The following is a 20,381-nucleotide window of genomic DNA, read 5'->3' as shown; positions in this document are numbered from 1 at the left end:
AGGAAATATTTATGTCACGTCACCATGGAATATATAACGCCTAACAGTAAGGTATAATTGCATTCAAAGTGTACCAAATAAACAAACAGTGAAGAAAATGGTGGTAAGTGGTAATACACAAACCAATAAAACATAAGTAAAAGTTTTTGAAAGCTAGATAATGGGAATGCATCTTCAGCATGACACCGCTATGTCAAATTCGGCGAGCCCCAAACAAGTTTCCAAACGGCGCCCCTGCACTAAACTAATGTGGTCATCATCAGGCTGGTATATTATCACCTCCCGGTAATCTGCGTTATCCATCAATGTCGAGGAAAAATGGAATAACGGAGTACTAAGAAGGGCAAAAATGTTCCTCAGCCGATGCATGCACTTCGAAATAGTGTAAAGTGATTTGCTCTTTGTGAGGTGCCTGACCGTAACTTGCTGATTCTGAGTACGCACCACGTTTGTCAGATTGTTTATACTTTCCACAATAACTGACGCTCCACTTATGGCCTTCTTCGACTTGCCACAACTTGTTGATGAAGTTTGTTTTCTTTTGTCATTAACAGTCAGCACAGGGTCGAGTGAAGAATTTGAATCGATGTCCTGTACGTGTGCAGGTATTGGATCAATAAATGGATGGCACCGAGATTGTCTGCAGAATCAGATGAGACGTCGGTAGGTTCAACAACTTTCTCTCTTGGGGTCCAATGGTGCTTACCAGTAGCTGGTGCCCTTGTAAAAACCGTCTCCATCAATTTTCAATGTTCCAATGTTTTTTTCCTAAACTTCGCACAGGCCTTGTTTGTCTGCAAAATAAGACATTGAAAATAAAAACCATTCAGTACATGCAACTGGTCAAATGTTTACTAACAAAAAATACGAAAAAAAGTAATTGGTACGAGGCAAATATGAAACGAAACAAACATACGGAAATTACATTGTACTTACCGATTCAATCTTATCCCACAACTCATCAGATGCCTGGAACATACCATTCTTGCTGTCAAAGCCAATCCCTAACACTCCTCGGCTGGAATCCGTCAACTTCCTCCAAGTATTCCATTCTTTTTTTAGACTCATGTATTTATTCTTCCACTGCTTGAGGCCATGTTGTCTTCTAGTTTTTTTTTCTACAAATTTCCTCGCCGACTTGTACCCAGCTTGGCTTAGGACTAGGAATAGCCGGTTTCCTTTTGTAATTTCATTGGCAATGAGCTGTAGGAAAATTCAGATGGAATCACTGTCCCAGAAGGCCTTGTGGTAGAACTGCTTCTGTGTCTTTTCGACACTGCTTGACTTCTCCAGAGATATGCCTTTGTTTTTCCCTTGGGTACGAGGTAAAGTATGTATGGAAGCAATTTGGACCACGCAAGGCAACTAATTTACGGGATAAAATTATCACCATACCATCTTGGTTGTTATTACATCCAGTAACATCAAACCATAGCATAAGAATTTACTTTAGTTGGCACAATAACAATTTATGGCCATTGCACAATAAACACAGAAAGTAGATGCTAAATTGGACAATATATATAAGCATTGCACATTAATTGGCATAACATTACAATCACATAAAACTAGACATAAAAGTACGAATTATAATAGTGGAAGACAAATAGTAAATACAAGTAGTCATTAATTTGCCCCCCAAACTAGTCAGTTAAAGCAAGACAAAGTTAGTCGTCGCTCTCAAGTTTCCTTACATACGTAACAACAAAATGACAACCAAGATCCATAGCACAGAAACAATTGTTTAAGGAGACGCAATGACTATTGAATGTGTATGACATCGTCCTGCAAATGCATGACAATGTCGTTACTGGATGAGGCAAAATCCGTGCTTTGTCTCCTTGGTCCTTCGCACCAACCAATTCAACTGACACAGGGCTGACAAGTGAAAATGACGCATGTGTTAGTCAATTGGTTCGGCATGAAATGCAGTTATGACCATTAATGAATTTGGCACTCACCACAGGATGGGGACATGCAAAGTAGGGATGCCTTAGATTTTTGGTCGACTTGGATATCTTAACAATACAATGGCCATAGCCACACACACACATCCGACGTAGTCATGTACTGGAAGTTGTAGTAGAGGTAAACGAAGCCATGCTATGTTTGTTGACCGGGTGTATAGTGATCCCGGTTTTGACCCGACTCCTGTGGTGTTCCGGACTCGGGTTTAATACTTTCATATTGTTGTTTGCTTCTTTCTTCCCTTGTATCTCTTTGAAATCGGCCTTTGGGTTGTTGTGGTTGGGTTTGGGCAGGTTGGTTGTTTATTTTTTTTAAACTTTGTGTTGCCCAGGATTTTGGTCCCCCTGCTAGAGCAGGCCTTCATGTGCTTGAGCGGAACTTGAAAACTCTCAGTACTTTACGCGTCTGCAAAAGTATTAGATGAGTGTTTTTCATGCTCGAGCGGCGTTTTCTATGCTCGACCGGGTGGGCACTCGAGTAGTCTGTCTGTTGTCTGCAGAAGTTCTGGATGTGTGTAATGTACGCTCGAACGGGCCACTTTTGCGCTCAAGCGGAACAAAATGTTGTGTCTGACGCTCGAGCGTCAACTGCGTATATATCAAATCACGAAAAGCATTTTTACATCACTTTTTCATATCATTTCGTCCTAAACCCTAAAGTTGAGAGCCTCTCTCTTTAAAACTCATATTCTTTCTACTTTTCCACCTAGATCTAGTGATCTCCTTACCCTCATTCTTTTGATAAAAAGATTGAGCTTCACAAGGTCTTCATTTTCATTCGATTAGAAGTTGGTTTCGGCATTGTTGGAGTTTCACCCTTGCCTTGCTTGGTCTTCTAACTTGAGGTAGGAATATTCTATGCCTTAATATGGTTTTTAACCTAGATATTTGTTGTTACGTATAAATGGTGAGATTTGGGAGTGATTTGAGAAAACCTAGGGTTTGGGATTCAAATTGAAAAGAGGGGTTTTTATGATGTGTTACCTAAATGATTATGGGATTGTGCATATGAGGTTATCATATGTTTAAATGATTAATTTTGGCCTTGGGTCAATATTTGGGAAATGAGAATTTTTGCCATAAAATGTTTGAAATAATTATTTTGTATAAATAATGGAATTGGTATGAGAAATGTGAAATTGGGATGATGTATGAATAAATGGTATGGTTGGATTTGTTAAATCATCCACCTATGGAAATTTAATGAATTATTTGTTATAAAGATTGTATATATGTTTAGAAATATTTGTATTGGGCTACCGGTGGAAGATAGCTATGATTGTTGTATAAATTGCATGAGAATTAGGTGAATTGAAACTAATCTTTTAATTATGTCATTGAATATGACGGTATGTTGAGACATTGAATATACATAATTAGTAGTCATTGAATATGACAGTGTTTTTTTTAAACACATTGTATATGTATAATGTGTTAGGAGGAGAAAGGGAATGTACTTCATGTTTTGGGATGAGATAGGGGATGGACCCCATTGAAAATTAAGTTGGCCGAAATGTCCAAGATGAAAGTCTTGAAATCATATGTATACATGGGTGCCGATCCCGCAGACGAAATTTCCGTAAAATGGCAAGGTTGAAGTGCTTGCATGGTAGTTATGTTGATTGAAAACCACTGAGTTGTAGTCTCGGTTGGGTTATTTTGAAAATTATAAGATTGATCTATGAATTGAAACGAAATGTACTAACTTGTAATGAATGTATGGGAATGGAATGAGATATGGGTATCAGTACCGTGTGGTCATGGAAGGAATCTGAACTGGTTATGAATATTGAATATATTTATATTTGACACTTATATCTTAATTAAACCTCATATATTGTGTTAGATTGTTTCTATTGGGCTTTAGCTCAGCCTACTGGGTAACCATTTTCAAGTACTGGTGACATGCTACCTCCAAGGACGTAGCTTGGGAGGACCTAAGAGCTGGAGGCTCTATTTCGTTGTTTAATTGGTTAAGTGTTTATTTGAGCCAAGGGCTATATGTGTACAGAGCTTATGACTTTATTTTGCTGTAACCAAGTAATGTCTTGGAATGATGTAAGCCCGTAAGACATTTATTTTGTTGTCATTAATCGGTATTACATGCTATAGATTCATGATGAACATTTATGAATGTATATTGCATGTATTATCTTTTGTAACACGAACTCTGATGAATAAAAGTATATCAATTCTATTGTGATCACTTCTCTTATGAGTTGGATTTATTTGTAATATTTTGGAGGCGGTATAGGGTGAAAGACTAATGGCAACATATAGGTGGCACATTAGTCACAGTTCAGGAAATTGACAGATTGTTGAAAATTAAGGAATGTCCCCAAATTGTTATTTAAAAATGGGCTTTTACAACTGACAAAATGTAACTTGTCAATTACAAATATCTCCGAATGTGACATTTCAAAATTTTGCTATAAAACCAAAATAAAATAAATGATCACGTGTTTCCATTTCCAATTTTGAAGTAATGTACAATTCATATTAAATTTGTTCTATCCTTCGAAAGAAAGATACAATTTTAGATTTACAAAAAAACCTCAACATGGATTATTTCCTCTATTTTAGAAACTAAAGTCCAAGTGGTAGCATTTCTCAATTAAGCAAGGTAACATGAATTGACTTTGTCAAATTCTCTATTTTACAAATAAACAAATGACATTCTCTATTTTACAAATAACATGAATTGACATTTACAAACACCGTCAACATGAATTGACATTGGCAAATTCTCTAATTTGCAAATCACATATTTGCAACTAAATTCCATGTGTTAAATCCATGTGTCGAATTCTCTCTCTATTAAATTCCATATGTTAAATCAAAGATGTACTGTTGCTCTTTCTTTACAATTGAGATTTACAAAAACTGTCAACATAAATTGATTTGTCCTGTTAATTGCGAGCTTGTAAAAAAAATTTATTTCACAAAATAGAAACGTCACATAAGTTATAACCCGTATAGAAACCATGATAGTTTACATAAATACAAATTTCACAATCAAAAAGCTAAGCCAACATTGCTATGGAGCAAAGTCAGGAAAAACATAATCGAAACGTTTGAAGAGCAATATGTAACAATGATGATAAAGATGGTGGCAATAGTAGTAGTGGTGGTGGTGGCAATGAAGGTGGTGGCATGATGGTGGTGGTGGTGGTGAGTTTGTAATAGTGCATAATTTTGAACATTTTGTAATAATGTATATTGATACTTATATTTAATATTTATAAATTCAATTAAAATTAAGTAAGTTTTATATGACTTAGTTTTTTTTTTAAAATTTTAACTTATATTTTAAGAGACATTAAAATTTTAAAGTGATATTAATTATGAATATTAAATAGATTTAATTAATTATCACTTAATACATTCTATTTAATTTGATTATCAAACCTTCCCTAAAAGCAACTTATTAATCCAAAACTTCATATTTCAAAGATTTTGTTCATTGGAAGGAAATAGACAAGTTAACGAATGCTAGCCTAACAATTGGCGTTTGGAAAAGCTACGAAACAATATTGGAAAAAGAAAGAAAAACGCAAAAGAAAAAGGAAAAATAATTTTGGGGGGAGCTCTGAAACAATATCGGAAAAAGAAAGAAAAACACAATAGAAGAAGAAAAAATAATGGAGAGATTTACGTGCAGGTCACAATAAGTAAATTTATATTCTTCAATAGGTCTTATGTTAGTTAGTGGTGTTTTTATAAAAATAAATAAAATAAAATAAAATAAGTCGCTAATTATCAGTTTTTAGTGACAATTTAAAAAATCCATCACAGAAAAATTTCGTTAATTGTCAGTTTTAGCGACGGATTTAGAAAATTATCACAAAAAATGTCATCAATTGTTAGTTCTTTGCAACAAATTTAGAAAATCGCCACAAATATTTTTTTAGTGACAATTACGGTAGGACCAACTTTTAGCGACGAATTGATAGGACTTAATGGGAATGAAGTCTAACTATTAGAATCTACTAATAATTTATCCTATTTAATTGTCACGTATTAAGTGTCTCCTATTTAAATAAACATTTACTTATTTATTTTATTTTTTTTTAGAAAGATGATAAAAATATAAAGAATAAGATAAAGGATAATCATATCTTACCCAAAGTAAAAATCTTTCTTATTTATTTATTTATTTTTATAATTTATCTATTTTTGCTTATTTTTCATGCTAATCAAATGAAGAAATAATGTCCTTCACATTCCCAAACAAAAGGCCTAAGATAAGTTTCACGATGTTTTTCTTTCCAATCTACATGTTAGTTACGATGAAGCTGCAATAACCTAAAATAAGAGAGAAACAAAATTAGACTAAATTTACCCAAATTAGGTAAATTACTAGTAGGGCTTATTTTTGGGACTTATACTTATTAAGTTTTATTGATAAATTTATTTATCAGACTCTGTTATTTTTATGAATAAATTTACAGTGATAAATTTATCAATCAGGACCTGTAGGTAAATAAGTTTAGTTAATTAGACTAATTGATAAGTATTCCTTACAAATTTATGTTGGCAAAGAGACGTAGGTGTGATTTTTTTGAGTTTGATTATTTATTTCTCGTGAGCCAAAGACTCAAATGCTATATAAATAAAAATATTGTAATAAAAAATTAATACATAGACTATTTTTATTTTTTAAAGCAAAATACTAATTAAAGTGATTTATAATTCAAAAAATGACAACTGTTGGAATTTATGATTTTTATAGGCTTATTTTGGGCCAACTTTGAGCCCTAATTTGAGTGGGGCTCACACATCTTTTGGGGTGGGTCCAAAGAGGTGACGTGTTCTTTGCCGTATAGTAAGTCACACGGTGAAGATGGTTCGTCAAAACCATTTGTGAGTGAATAGAAAGTTGACGTCGTTTTCGGATTCGTAGTATGGACAATTAAAGAATTAAATATGGGTTTCCTCGTAAAGCTTGTCCTACATTGGAAATTTAAGAGAACTTATGTGTGTATATAAGTTCTAGGTGGCAACACTTGAGTTGGGCCCCAAGGGGCACCCAAGTTTGTAGAAGGGAGGCCCCTCTCCGGTCCAATTTCCAACAATTTCAACCAGTCCAAATAGGTTTCAACTTGTTTGGCACCAGACATCTAGGCATATTTGAACAGATTCAAACTGGGACAGATTCAGTTATACCCGAATAGATTTAAATCTGTCCAGGCATATTTGAACAGATTCAAACTGGGTACAAGCAGGTTTCGAACCTATTGCATTTGAATTCAGACCTATTCAGGTTTGAATTTGTTCCTGCTCCGGTCTATAAATTCCAAGCATGTTCCAACAGATTTCAATGATCAAAAAACATACAGAAAAATCTGTTCCCTTTCCATTTTTGCTCTTTCACTGCATTGTTCTTCATTCTAGTTTTATAGGGAAAAATTTAGAGAGTATAGAACACAAGTTTTGTTCGCCGTATAAATTGTTTGGAGTGCTACTACAATTTGTGAAGATTATTGTATCTTGGGAGATAGATGCCATTTTTCCATAAGCACTGTAGCAGGGCAAATCTGTCTAAAAAACAGAGTGTCACACACTCGACTTGATCTTTTTGTACTTTTACATTTCGGTAAAAAAATTATGTAAGTAATTTATTTTGATTTGTTTCAAGTTATATAATTTACACAGAAAATTGTTCCAACAATCTTAAGACAAATTTGAATTATTCTATTTATACAGAATTTTTCGTATGTTTCCTTTTCTTCTTTTCTTCTTCTTACAGAAATTATTTTCTGTGGTTTTACAAAAAAATATTCTGGTTAGAAAAACACATAGTAGTAATATACTGTTTGACAACTAGTAGTAATATACTGGTGTTATTAATAATTCAGAATATTTATTTGTGAAGTTTGTCAGAAATTAATTTTGATTTTCAGAAATAATTTTTGAGTGTTCATTAATTAAAATTCTGTTTCAGTATTTTAATTATTGAAATGTTACAAAAATTTAATCTTCTGTGTAAAATTAATTTGTTTAAATAAAATTTTATTTTATTTTCAAATTAATTGAAAATAAAAGTTACAATTATTGTTTCTTTTATTTTTTCAGAATTTAATTCTGTGGTTTTGGTTTAATTTTCTGTGTAGTATAAAATTCTAATTATAATTTTGTTTTATAATTTAGAATTCATGGCTACTGAAACTAGTCAAATTAATGCTCAAACAAGTACTAGTATGGTGGCTGCAATTACGCCAACCGCTCCTCCTGTTGTGACTGTGTCAGTCAATCACGGTGTGAAGCTAGAGAAGTTCTCAGGAACTGATTTTAAAAGATGGCAGCAGAAAATGCTGTTCTATCTTACTACTCTAAACCTGGCGTGTTTCTTCCGTGAAAATGCTCATACTCTGAACGAATATGAAACTGACCGGGAAGTGGTTGCTGCGGTCAATGCCTGGAAACATGCTAATTTTCTTTGTCGAAATTACATCTTGAACGAACTTGACAACACATTATACAACGTCTACAACCATATCAAGACAGCAAATGAACTATGGAAGTCTTTGGAGAAAAAGTACAAAACAGAAGATGCTAGCTCAAAGAAATTTGTAGTGGGCAAATTCTTGGATTTTGTGATGGTTGATTCTAATACTGTGATCAGCAAAGTTCAAAATCTCCAACTCATTCTGCATGATATTCATGCAGAATGCATGTTTTTCGGTGAAGCCTTCAAAGTTGCAGCCTTAATTGAAAAATTACCACAAGGCTAGAAAGAATTCAAGAACTAACTCAAACACAAGCATAAAGAAATGACTTTAGAGGAATTGATTGTGCGTTTGAGGATTAAGGAGGGCAACCGCAAGTCTGAGAAGCGGGCTGGTAAGCATCCAATAGAGTCTAAGGAAAATGTGGTGGAACATGCTCCAAAAGCCAAGAAATGAAAGTTTTCTGGAGAAAGTTCCACACAAGGTTCTAAAAGAGGGGAAACTAAAAAGTACAAGTTCAATGGAAAATGTTACATCTGTGACAAAGAGGGACATTGGGCTAAAGATTGCCATAGCAAACGTAAAGACAAAGGAAGATCAAGCAAGAAGTCTGCTCAAGCCAATATGACTGAAGTAGACAAAATTTCCAATGGTGTTCATGACATAAATCTTTCTGCAGTTGTTTCCGAGGAAAACCTTGTTGGAAATCCTAAAGAATGGTGGGTGGACACTAGTGCTACTCGCCGCATCTGTGCCGACAAAAAGATGTTCACATCTTATTTAGTAGTGGACAACGATAAACAGCTTTTTATAGGCAACGCCCTAACTTTCAAAGTTGAAGAACAAGGAAAGATTATTCTAAAGATGACATCTAGAAAGGAACTCACTCTCAACAATGTGCTGCATGTACCGGACATTCGTAAGAACCTTGTTTCCGGATCTTTGTTGAGTAAAAATGGGTTTAGGCTAGTTTTTGAAAGTGACAAGTTTGTACTTACCAAAAATGGGATGTATATAGGAAAAGGTTGCATGTTTGATGGCCTTTTCAAGATGAATGTAATGATCGTTGTACCCTCAGTTGTTAATAAAAATACATCTTCTTCTTACTTGCTTGAGTCTTCAAATTTGTGGCATGGTAAACTAGGACATGTTAATTATAGATCTTTGCATAGATTAATTAATATAGAATGTTTACCTAAATTTGACATTGATCTAAATCATAAATGTGAAATTTGCGTTGAGGCAAAATTAATTAAAACTCCTTTCCATTCAATTGAAAGAAGTACGGAACCACTTGAATTAATTCATGTGACATTTGTAATTTTAAATCAATTCAAACCAGAGGTGGGAAAAAATATTTTATCACTTTCATAGATGACTATACTAGATATAGTAATATTTGTTTAATTTGAATTAAGGATGAAATTTTGAAAACTTTCATTCAATATAAGAATGAAGTTGAAAATCAACTTGGTAAGAAAATTAAGAAATTTAAAAGTGATAGAGATAGTAAATATGAATCACCTTGTGATGAATGTTGTAAAGAACATGGAATAATTCATCAAACCACCGCTCCTTACTCACCTCAGCAAAATGGAATTGCTAAAAGGAAAAAAAAGACTTTAAAAGAAATGATGAATGTCATGCTATTAAGTTCTGAATTACCTCAGAACTTGTGGGGGGAAGTAATACTTTTTGCTAATTATATACTTTATAAAGTACTCCGAAAGAAAATGAATCAAACACCTTATGAAATGTGGCATGGGAGAGTACCATCCGACAAATACTTAAAAGTGTGGGGGTGTTTGGCTAAAGTGGCTCTGCCTAGTCCTAAAAAGACTAAGATAGGTTCTAAAATCATTGATTGCATTTTCATTGGTTATGCTAAGAATAGTAGTGCATATCTGTTTTTGATTCATAAATCAAAACATTCCGAAATGCATGTAAATGCTATTATTGAATCTCGGAATGCATTATTCTTTGAACATGAATTTCCAAATAAGATGGACAAGAGACTAGTAATACTAAAAGATCTTATGATGCTATTACTAGTCATGATCAAGAATAAGATAAAAAACAAGAGCAAGAAATGGATCAAAATAAAGAAGAGGAACCTAGGCGTAGTAAATGTGCTAGAACCTCAAAATCTTTTGGTCCAGATTTTCTAACATTTTTGTTAGAAAATGAGCCTTTAACTTTTGAAGAGGCTATGTCCAGTTCTGAAACTTCTTCATGGAAAGAGGATGTAAATAGCGAAGTAAAATCCATCCTGCAGAATCACACTTTGGAATTGATGGATTTACCACTAGGGTGTAAACCTCTTGGATATAAGTGGATTTTCAAAAGAAAAATGGAAGCGGATAGATCAATTGATAAATACAAGGCAAGACTTGTGGTCAAAGGTTTTAGACAAAAAGAAAGTCATGATTACTTTGACACATACTCACCGGTTACTAGAATAACATCCATTAGAATACTAATTGCTATTGCATCATTGTACAATCTAGAAATTCATCAAATGGATGTGAAAACCGCTTTCTTAAATGGTGAGTTAGATAAAGAAATTTACATGAAACAACCAAAAAGGATTTTCTGTTCCAAAAAAAGAAAAGAAAGTATGTAAATTGGTTAAATCATTATATGGTTTAAAACAAGCGCCAAAATAATGGCATGAGAAATTTGACAAGACAATGATGTCAAATGGATTTAAAATTAATGAGTGTGACAAATGTGTTTATATTAAAAACACAGACAAATGTTATGTCATTGTATGTCTTTATGCGGATGATATGCTCATCATAGGTAGTAATAATAACATTATTAAAACTGCCAAGAAAATGTTACATAAACATTTTGATGTGAAAGACATGGGGATTGCTGATATAATACTTGGTATGAAAATTACCAAAACATTAGAAGGTTATGCTTTGTCACAATCACATTACATTGAGAAAATACTTGACAAATTTAGCAAAGATGATGATTATCTTCCTAGAACACCTGTGGATGTTAATTTGTTTCTTTCTAAGAATGTACAGGAAAGTATTTCTCAATTAGAGTATGCCCAAATTATTGGAAGGTTAATGTACTTGATGAACTGCACTCGCCCAAATATAGCCTATGCAGTAAGTAAATTAAGTAGATATACGAGTAATCCAGGAGTAGAACACTGGAAAACAATTATAAAGGTTCTAAGATATCTCCAATTTACTCATAACATTAGGCTTAATTATACTAAATATCCAGCAGTACTTGAAGGATATTGTGATGCAAACTAGATATCATATACTAGAGACTCAAAATCCACCAGTGGGTATGTCTTTACTTTTGGTAGGGCGGTTGTATCTTGGAAATCTTCCAAACAGACTTGCATTGCTAAGTCTACCATTGAGTTAGAATTCATAGCTTTAGATAAAGCTGGGGAAGAAGCAGAATGGCTTTGCCACTTCCTTGAAGATATTCTAATATGGCCAAAATCGGTGCTTGCTATATGCATACATTGCGACAGTCAATCAACAATTGGCAGAGCACAGAGTCATATATATAACAGTAAGTCACGACACATTCGTCATCGACATAACACCGCAAGACAACTACTCTTTAATGGAATTATTTCCATTGAATATGTGAAGTCTAAAAACAACATAGCAGATCCACTAACCAAAGGGTTAGCAAGAGAGTTAGTTGAGAATTCATTGAGGGAAATGAGACTTAAGCCTATTAAATGAGAGTTACCACAATGGAAACCTAACCTAGTTGACTAGAGATCTCAAGATCTAGGTTCAAAGGGCCAACTGAGTTGTTTATGACTCAGAAGGATCACTGGAGAGTCAAACTCCTACCCATTTCTATGATGAAATAGTGATGTCTGCAATGTTTTAGGTTAAGTAATACTTTTAATGATTCTTATATCTAGGTATACCTAGTAGAGTATGGCATAATACTATTTATAAGAATCACCTATATGAGTGTGAACTGGGCCGGTTCTATGAGATTTGTGAAGGGCTACAATTCTCTAGAGCACTCATGAAAGACTAGGTTGTTTAGGGCCAAAATGAACACAATAATGAGAACTAAACTGTGTTTAGCAAATATACTGTGTGAGTTCTATTGTCTTGGTTTTCACAAATGGCTGAACAGTTCAAGACATCATATTCGCTGATTAGCTAGTAAATCTAATAGTGTCTCATAAGGGAAGGTTCAATGCCAAAGGCTACCTATCCTTTGCAGAATATTCCCAATTTCTGTACTCTCTGTAATTAGATTATGTTGTTGCATTTTCTCTCCATCAAATTCCATTCACGTGGGGGATCCTTGGAATTTATGGTTTTTATAGGCTTATTTTGGGCCAACTTTGAGCCCAAATTTAAGTGGGGCCCACACATCTTTTGGGGTGGGTTCGAAGAGATGATGTGTTCCTTGCCGCATGGTAAGTCACACGGTGAAGACAGTTTGTCAAAACCATGTATGAGTGAATGAGAAGTTGACGTCATTTTCAGGCTTGTGGAATGGACAATTAAAGAATTAAATATGGGTTTCCTTGTAAGGCTTGTCCCACATTGGAAACTTAAGAGAACTTATGTGTGTATATAAGTTCTAAGTGGCAACACTTGGGTTGGGCCCCAAGGGGCACCCCAAGTTTGAAGAAGGGAAGAGTTATGGACAAAGTGAACCTTAGCTCAAACAACCACACGAGTGTGCGCGCCGCCGTCCATCCGACCGGCTGGCTGAGTGGGGCGAATCTGTCTTAAGGATAGAGTGTCACACACTCAACTTGATCTTTTTTACTTATACATTTTGGTAAAATAAATTCTGTAAGTAATTTATTTTTATTTGTTTGATTTGTTTCAAGTTATTTAATTTACACAGAAGATTGTTCCAACAATAACTACATTAATTTAGTGAACAATTAGTATAAATTTTTATAAGAATAACATTTTTAATATATACAATTAATGGGGTAAATTAATTGATCTTTCCTAAATTTAGAGAAAATGTAATAAATCTCACAGTTTTGACAAAATTACATTATTTGCATAACGCTTAGTTCCATTTTCATTAATAATTCATTAATCATATCATATATATAAAAGATGATATTATCATCTCTTTTACACTGAAATATATATATATATATATATATTATTTATTTTTATGTCTTCACACTATTTTTATTAGTTTTAGTCACTTCAGCTTTATTAAAAGAGATATTAATGTAATTATATCAAAACTGTAAAAAAAAATTATTTTTTTAATTTTTGAGAGAAAATCAGTATAATTTACACAAAATTGATTACTTCAATACCCCACACCCACACCCATACCCACACCCACACCCATATCTCATTGGGTGTTGTAAATTGACTAATCTCTCTCTTCAAACACAAACACAAACACACCAAGATGGGCCTTTCAATCGGGCTTTTCAAACACACTCATACAAATGTGTGGGTGCAATGACTTCACAAACCAACACACACACAAGCGCTTGAGATATGGCTCTTTCACCTTGGCGTTTACACATAATCAATTAAAAATAATATTTTTATATAATTTTTGACAGGACATTGGCATTTTAAAAATGTAAGTCAACATGATGGACTTTTTATTTTAAAGTCATAAAATTAAAATTTATCACATCATTTTGCATTAATTTTTTGTATAATTTTTATTTTTATTTTTATAGCACTACTATGGGGACATATTTTGTGAGTGACAACACGTGGCTAAGGTAACGCCAAAGTATTAGCCAAGGTGCCACGTGGCCTAGTCATGTTTGCCAAGATTATATCGGCTAGGCCGAGGTTATCTACGGAGATGCCGGAACCCAAGATATTTGGATAAGGGACAAGAGTCCTAGAACAAGGGAAGGTCTCAGTTAGGATAAAGATAAGGCTCATGAAGAGTTTATCCATATCTAGCCGAGAGTCCAGGATGAACATTGAGCATGAGTCCACTGAAGCAAGGCTTCTAAAGGGATTAGGTCACTGCTAGTTATAAAAGCAAGGCACCCTCGTGGGTCTAAGGTAAGTTCGTTCTTGTGAGTTTAAAGACTGTTTGTTATCTGCGAGAGATATTGTTTACTAAGTTCGTTCTCATCTTCTTGTGCAAGTTGTTGGGCTTAATCTATTCTGCCGGTGCTCTCCAATTGAGTTCCCTTTTTGGTTGTGTGGTCAGAAATCAACACCCATAATTTGGCGCTGTCTGTGGGAACTTAAGGAGAATATATGACCAACAACAGACATGAAGAAAAGATTGGGAATGACATTAACAGTGAGAGTTGTGAACACGAAGATCCTAACGTCGGGAAAGAAAACTGTAATGAAAGAGTACAAGATCTGAATCCTGGGGAGAAAGACATCAGTAAAGAGGGGAATGCCCCAAGGAAATTTGGCCAAGATGAGTACTATAACGAAAGCGACCTCCAGGTACGGAAGGATAGATGCCTGAGGAAGGACGACGAAATGAAAGGGATGGTGAACAAGTTGGCAAACTTACAGTCAGTTGTCAACTTCATGATGCAGAACAACATGATGCAACCATCGTTCCCATTGCAGGACACGCCAGTACCAGTGACCAAGATTGATGCCCAGAAAGGGGCCCAGAAAATAATCCCAAAAGTCCCGTAGCATGGCAGGGGAAATGAGCGCTCATATCGACCGTCACGGGATGTTGAGTGAACTGAATCAATAAGAGGTGAAACGTAGAAGATGCCTTGTACCAAGGGAACTATCAGAATCACGTACCCCCTTACAAAGTTTGCCACTCTATACATTGAAGAAATCATTCGTTTGCATGGCACCCTAGTTTCAATCGTATCTGATAGAGACCCCCACTTTGTGTCTCATTTCTAGAACAAATTGCAAGAAGCTTTGGGAACCACTTTGAAGTTTAACACTGCTTATCACTCGCAAACTGATGGGCAATTTGAAAGAACAATCTAGACTTTGGAAGATATGTTGCGGGTGTGTGTGCTAGACCTCAAAGGTAATTAGGATGATCACCTACCTTTGGTGGAGTTTTGGTAAAAAATGCGCTGACTTTGTCAATTGATCTACGATAATCCATATTGCATCATTCTTCGAGACTGATTGCGATAGCCTGACCACGAAGTCCATAGTAATGTGCTCTCATTTCCATTCAGGAATAGGGAGTGGTTGTAATATTCCTGCAGGTCTCTGATGTTCTGCTTTAACTCATTGACAATGCAGACATTTGGAGACGTGACTTGCTATGTCTTTTTTCATTCTTGTCCACCAATAGTGTTTTTTTCAGATCGTGATACATCTTCGTATTGTTAGGGTGGATCGCAAAGCTCGAGCTATGAGCTTCTACGAATATCTTCTTCTTGAGTTCTGGAAGGTCGAGTATGCAAATTCGATTCTGAAATTTTAGCATCCCATTACTTATCATGAAGTTAGGATCGGGTGTGCTTCCTTGCTCCTCGTTCCTTTTCTTCAAAAGTTTATCTTCACATTGGCGTGCTCTAATTTCTTCAATTAATGTGGGTTCTACGATTATGTTGGCGAGCAGTCCATTGTTCTTGTGGGAAACAAGGGTACATGTCAAACTTTTAGTCATCTTTCGACTCAATGCGTCTGCTACCACGTTAGCTTTGCCTAGATGGTGATGGATCTCTATATCGTAGTCTTTCATAAATTCTAGCCACCGTCGTTGCCTCATATTCCGTTCCTTCTGTGTAAACAGATATTTCAGACTGTTGTGATATGTGTAAATTTCGTAGGTTACGCCGTAGAGATAATGATGCCAGATTTTGAGGGCAAAGATTACTATGGTTAATTCCAGATCGTGGGTTGAGTAGTTCTTCTTGTGGGTCTTTAGTTAACGCGAGGCATATGCAATGACCTGCTCATTTTGCATAAGAACGCAACCCAAACCATTGTATGAGGCATCACTATAAATTACAAACCCTTTTGTTTCTGCTGGGAGTGTTAGTATAGGAGCTGTCACAAGTCTGTTTTTCAATTCTTGGAAGCAACGTTCCTGCTTGTCCGTCCATTCAAAGGGTGTGTTCTTCTAAGTTAGCAGGGTCAAGGGTGATGCTATCTTCGAGAAATCTTGCACGAAGCGCTAGAATGGCTTGCTAGACCCAAGAAGCTTCAAATCTCAGACACATTAGTGGGTCGTGGCTAATCCACGATTGCTGCAACCTTTTAGGGGTCAATTGAGATGCCGTCTTTGTTAATGACGTGACCGACAAAGTGTACATTGGTGATCTAAAATTCACATTTCTTTAACTTGGCATAAATTTTGTGATCATGTAGTGTTTGTAAACCGTTCGTAAGTGCTGCTCATGGTCTTTCGGTGATTTAGAATATATAAGAATGTCGTCAATGAAGACATTGACGAACTCATCTAGATAGGGTTTGAACACTCAGTTCATGAGATCCATGAAGGTTGCTGGAGCATTTGTGACACCAAATGACATGACAAGAAACTCGTAGTGCCTGTAATGGGTTCTGAAGGCAGTCTTTTCAACGCTTTTCATTTTAACTTTTAGTTTATGGTAGCCAGAACGCAAGTCAATTTTTGAGAACACTTGGGCACCTTGTAGTTGATCGAACAAGTCATCGATTCGTGGCAGAGGGTACCAATTTTTGATGGTGACTTTGTTCAATTCCCAGTAATCGATGCACAACCTCATTGTGCCATCATTTTTCTTTACGAATAGTACTGGAGCTCCCCAGGGTGAGGTACTAGGCTGAATGAAACCCTTGTCCAGTAGTTCTTGGAGTTGAGTCTTTAGTTCCTTTAATTTTGTCATGGACATGTGGTAAGGGGCTTTTGAGATTGGTTGGGTACCAGGTTGGGTTTCAATGGTGAATTCGATTTCTCAGTCAACCGGGATACTTTGTAGGTCTTCAGGAAATACATCCGAGAATTCCCGAACCATAGGGATTGTATCAAGTATGGGGGCCTATTGTTGAGTGTTGATCACATAACAGATACAACTACAACAATCCTTTCTTAGAAGTCATTGGGCTGTCACGAAAGATATAACACATGAAGGGAGAGAGACTCCAGTTCCATCAAAGACAAGCTCGAGTTGGTTTGGTGACCGAAGGAAGACCTTTCTGGCTTCATAATCGATAAAGGCATGGTTGGCAACCAACCAATCCATTCCTAAGATCACATCAAAGATACTAATGCCGAGGGGAATCAAGTCTACATGTAAGGTTTCACCTTTTAAGGATATAGTACAAGATGTATACACATCAGCACTGAGGACGGAATGACCAGAAGGAAAAGACACAGACAATACATATCCTAAGGGTTCGGGTATTGATCTTAACTTGGAAGCAAAGTATGGTGCAATAAAAGAATGAATGGAACCAGAGTCAAAGAGAACATGAGCTAAATGATCACAGCTAGAAAGTATACCTGACACAACATTCTCGGTAAGTTCTGGGTTTCCAGTTACCAAGGCAAAAGCCCTTCCTTGGCTTTTTTTGTCCTTCCTCACTCCTCCAAGTACTGCAGGTTTTTGGACTGGATCAGAGGGGCCAGCTGTAGGATTGGCAAGCTTTGGACAATCTCTCAGTAAGTGGCCAACTTGGCTGCATCTACAGCATGCTCCCGAGTTTAGATGGCATTGTCCCCAGTGAGCTCTTCCACAAGTGGGACAATTAGGACTAGTGCCACCTCTGGGGTTCGTAGGACCTTGGTTACTCAAACTGGTTGAACTAGTTGTGCTCGTATTTACCCTCTTGGGAGGCGTGACATCGGATCTTCTGTTATCACTTTCTCAAAATTGTTTCCTTTGGCTCGGTTCCTTGGAGTGCAAGGCTTTAATCCATTTTTCCGCAATGTATGCTCGATCCACCACCTCTGCATAGGTTGGTAGTTTCAAAACCTCCAGCTTGTCCTTAATTTTAGCATCCAATCATGCTTCGAATTTCCTGGCTTTTCAAGCTTCGGTGGGGATGACATATGTCGCAAATCGAGCCAGTTGCATGAACTTGATTTCAGCATCCAATCCTGCTTCGAATTTCCTGGCTTTTCAAGCTTCAGTGGGGATGACGTATGTCGCAAATCGAGCCAGCTGCGTGAACTTGCTCTTGTATTCGGCCACCGTCATGGTTCTTTGACATAGATGTGTGAATTCCGACACCTTTTGTTCCCACAGCGAATTTGGAAAGTATTTTTCATAGAATACCTCTAAGAATCTTGCCCAAGTCATAATATCTTTTTTCTCCAGGGTAAGAAGCCACCATTCTTGTGCATCGTCTTTGAAGGTGAATGTAACGAAGGTTATCTTCTGTCCTTTTGTGCAAGGTAGTGCGCGAAAAATCTTCTCCACATCTCTGACCCAAGCTTCTGCTACTAGTGGGTTTGTACTGTCGGTAAATGTGGTAGGTTTTAAGTCCTGGAATTGTTTTATCGTAATTGGCTCTTCCCGTTGTTCAGGCATTGACAATTCGGTTCCATTTCCATCATTAGCGATTACTACAAGGTGAAAACGGTTAGTAGACTTCTTTTTTTTTTTTTTTTTTGAACCACTTAGTATACATTTAATTATCACAATATCATATCTATGATTCACAAGATACTATAACAGTACATATATAATTTTACTTATGCAAAAGAAAAGATATTAGTACAACGTACTTAGAATACAGTTGTAGACACCCCATTTTTGACCGACCTTAAGACTCAGCCGTCATCGATTGAGCGCTCGGTGATAGTGCATGTTGTGCTCGTTTCGAGTTTTCGAAGTTTTCGGCTGAATGCCTTGCCTCTGGGCCTCTAAACTCTTTGTGCTTTGGCTCGGTTTGTGGACCGAACCTTGTTTTCTCTTCCCTGAAGGGTGGGAGAGGTCTGGTAGACCATCCTTTTGTGGTTGTAGACCACTTTTCCAGCTTGGAGACTAGTTTTCGATTTTCAGAGCCTTCGGCCGTGTGCCTTGTCTCGGGACTGCTTAATGTTCTCCGTTTGGCTTGGTTTTTGAACCATGCCTTGTTGCCTCTGCTTAGAGGGAAACTGTGGTCTGGGAGACCACTTTTGTGGTCATAGACCACTTTTGATGCTGGTAGACTAGTTTTCGAGGCTTTCGGCTGCACGTTTTGCCTCCCAAACTTTCGTTTTGCATCCTTTTTGGTTTGTTTTTTGTACAAACCTTGTTTTCCTTTTTTGGAAGGTGGTACAAGGGTGGGAGACCAGTTCTTCCCCTTGGAGACCACTTTTCTCCCTGCCAGCCAGTTTTCTGGTCGGCCAACTGGTGTTCTTGGTCTTTGGACCACCTTTTCTGGTCGGCCACCACACCATTGGCTTACTTTCAGTGTGTCGACTTCTCCTATCCATGGCCGACCAGTTTTCTTCTTGGGAGAGCACTTGTGGTGGTCGGCTGACCACTTCAAGTAGCTGGCCGACCACTTCAAGTGGTCGGCTTCTTTTCATCACCTTTTTGGAGATATTTTTAGGCCAACTGTGCCAGCTGGAAGGCACAGAAGCCATCCTCCATACACGTGGAGGGATGGCTTTAAGCGTAAAGCTTGTCCAACAAGCTTGAGCCTTGGTTCTCTATAAGAGAGAACCTCCCCCCTCCTCCTCCAGGTTCAAATCTTTGTACTTGAGCTATACATATACATCTTTGTATCTATCTTGCTCTTGCTCTTGCTTTTCATTTTTGTGCCTTAAAGTGTAGTTTTATCATACTTTAACACACAAACACACACTTAAACACCATCCTTTTGTTGTTGAGGCACTTTGAGGTATGTTTTGGAGTTTTTGAACTGGTTTGAGCTCAAAGAAGTTGCTGGCGTTGCAGCCTTGAAGGTGTTCATCAAGGGTGACTTTCTAACCCTTAAAACCCTTATCTTTGCTTAAGCTTTTGAACCTATTTGCATGCTGTTTTTGGCTTGACTTCCTACTACAAAAGGTTTTTTTTTCAGTCCTTAAAATGTTTGTTTAAGGTCACTTTTGTGTTGGGGGTGGTCTACCCCCT

The 20,381-nt window shown here is 36.5% G+C and overlaps 1 long non-coding RNA gene across 1 annotated transcript; it reads right to left on the bottom strand.

Annotated features, from left to right (window-relative positions):
- Window positions 1-8: 8 nt before the first annotated feature.
- LOC114287650 (uncharacterized) lies at window positions 9-5,059 on the bottom strand. Its single transcript, XR_014332140.1, has 2 exons — window positions 937-5,059; window positions 9-794 (listed from the first exon to the last, which is right to left on the bottom strand). It is a non-coding gene; the product is annotated as an uncharacterized LOC114287650 (long non-coding RNA).
- Between the last annotated feature and the right edge of the window lie 15,322 nt (window positions 5,060-20,381).

This window comes from Camellia sinensis, chromosome 6 (genome assembly GCF_055761805.1).
Source record: "Camellia sinensis isolate YWXY chromosome 6, ASM5576180v1, whole genome shotgun sequence".
Taxonomy (NCBI): domain Eukaryota; kingdom Viridiplantae; phylum Streptophyta; class Magnoliopsida; order Ericales; family Theaceae; genus Camellia; species Camellia sinensis.
This window is presented reverse-complemented; position numbering and strand designations above follow the sequence as displayed.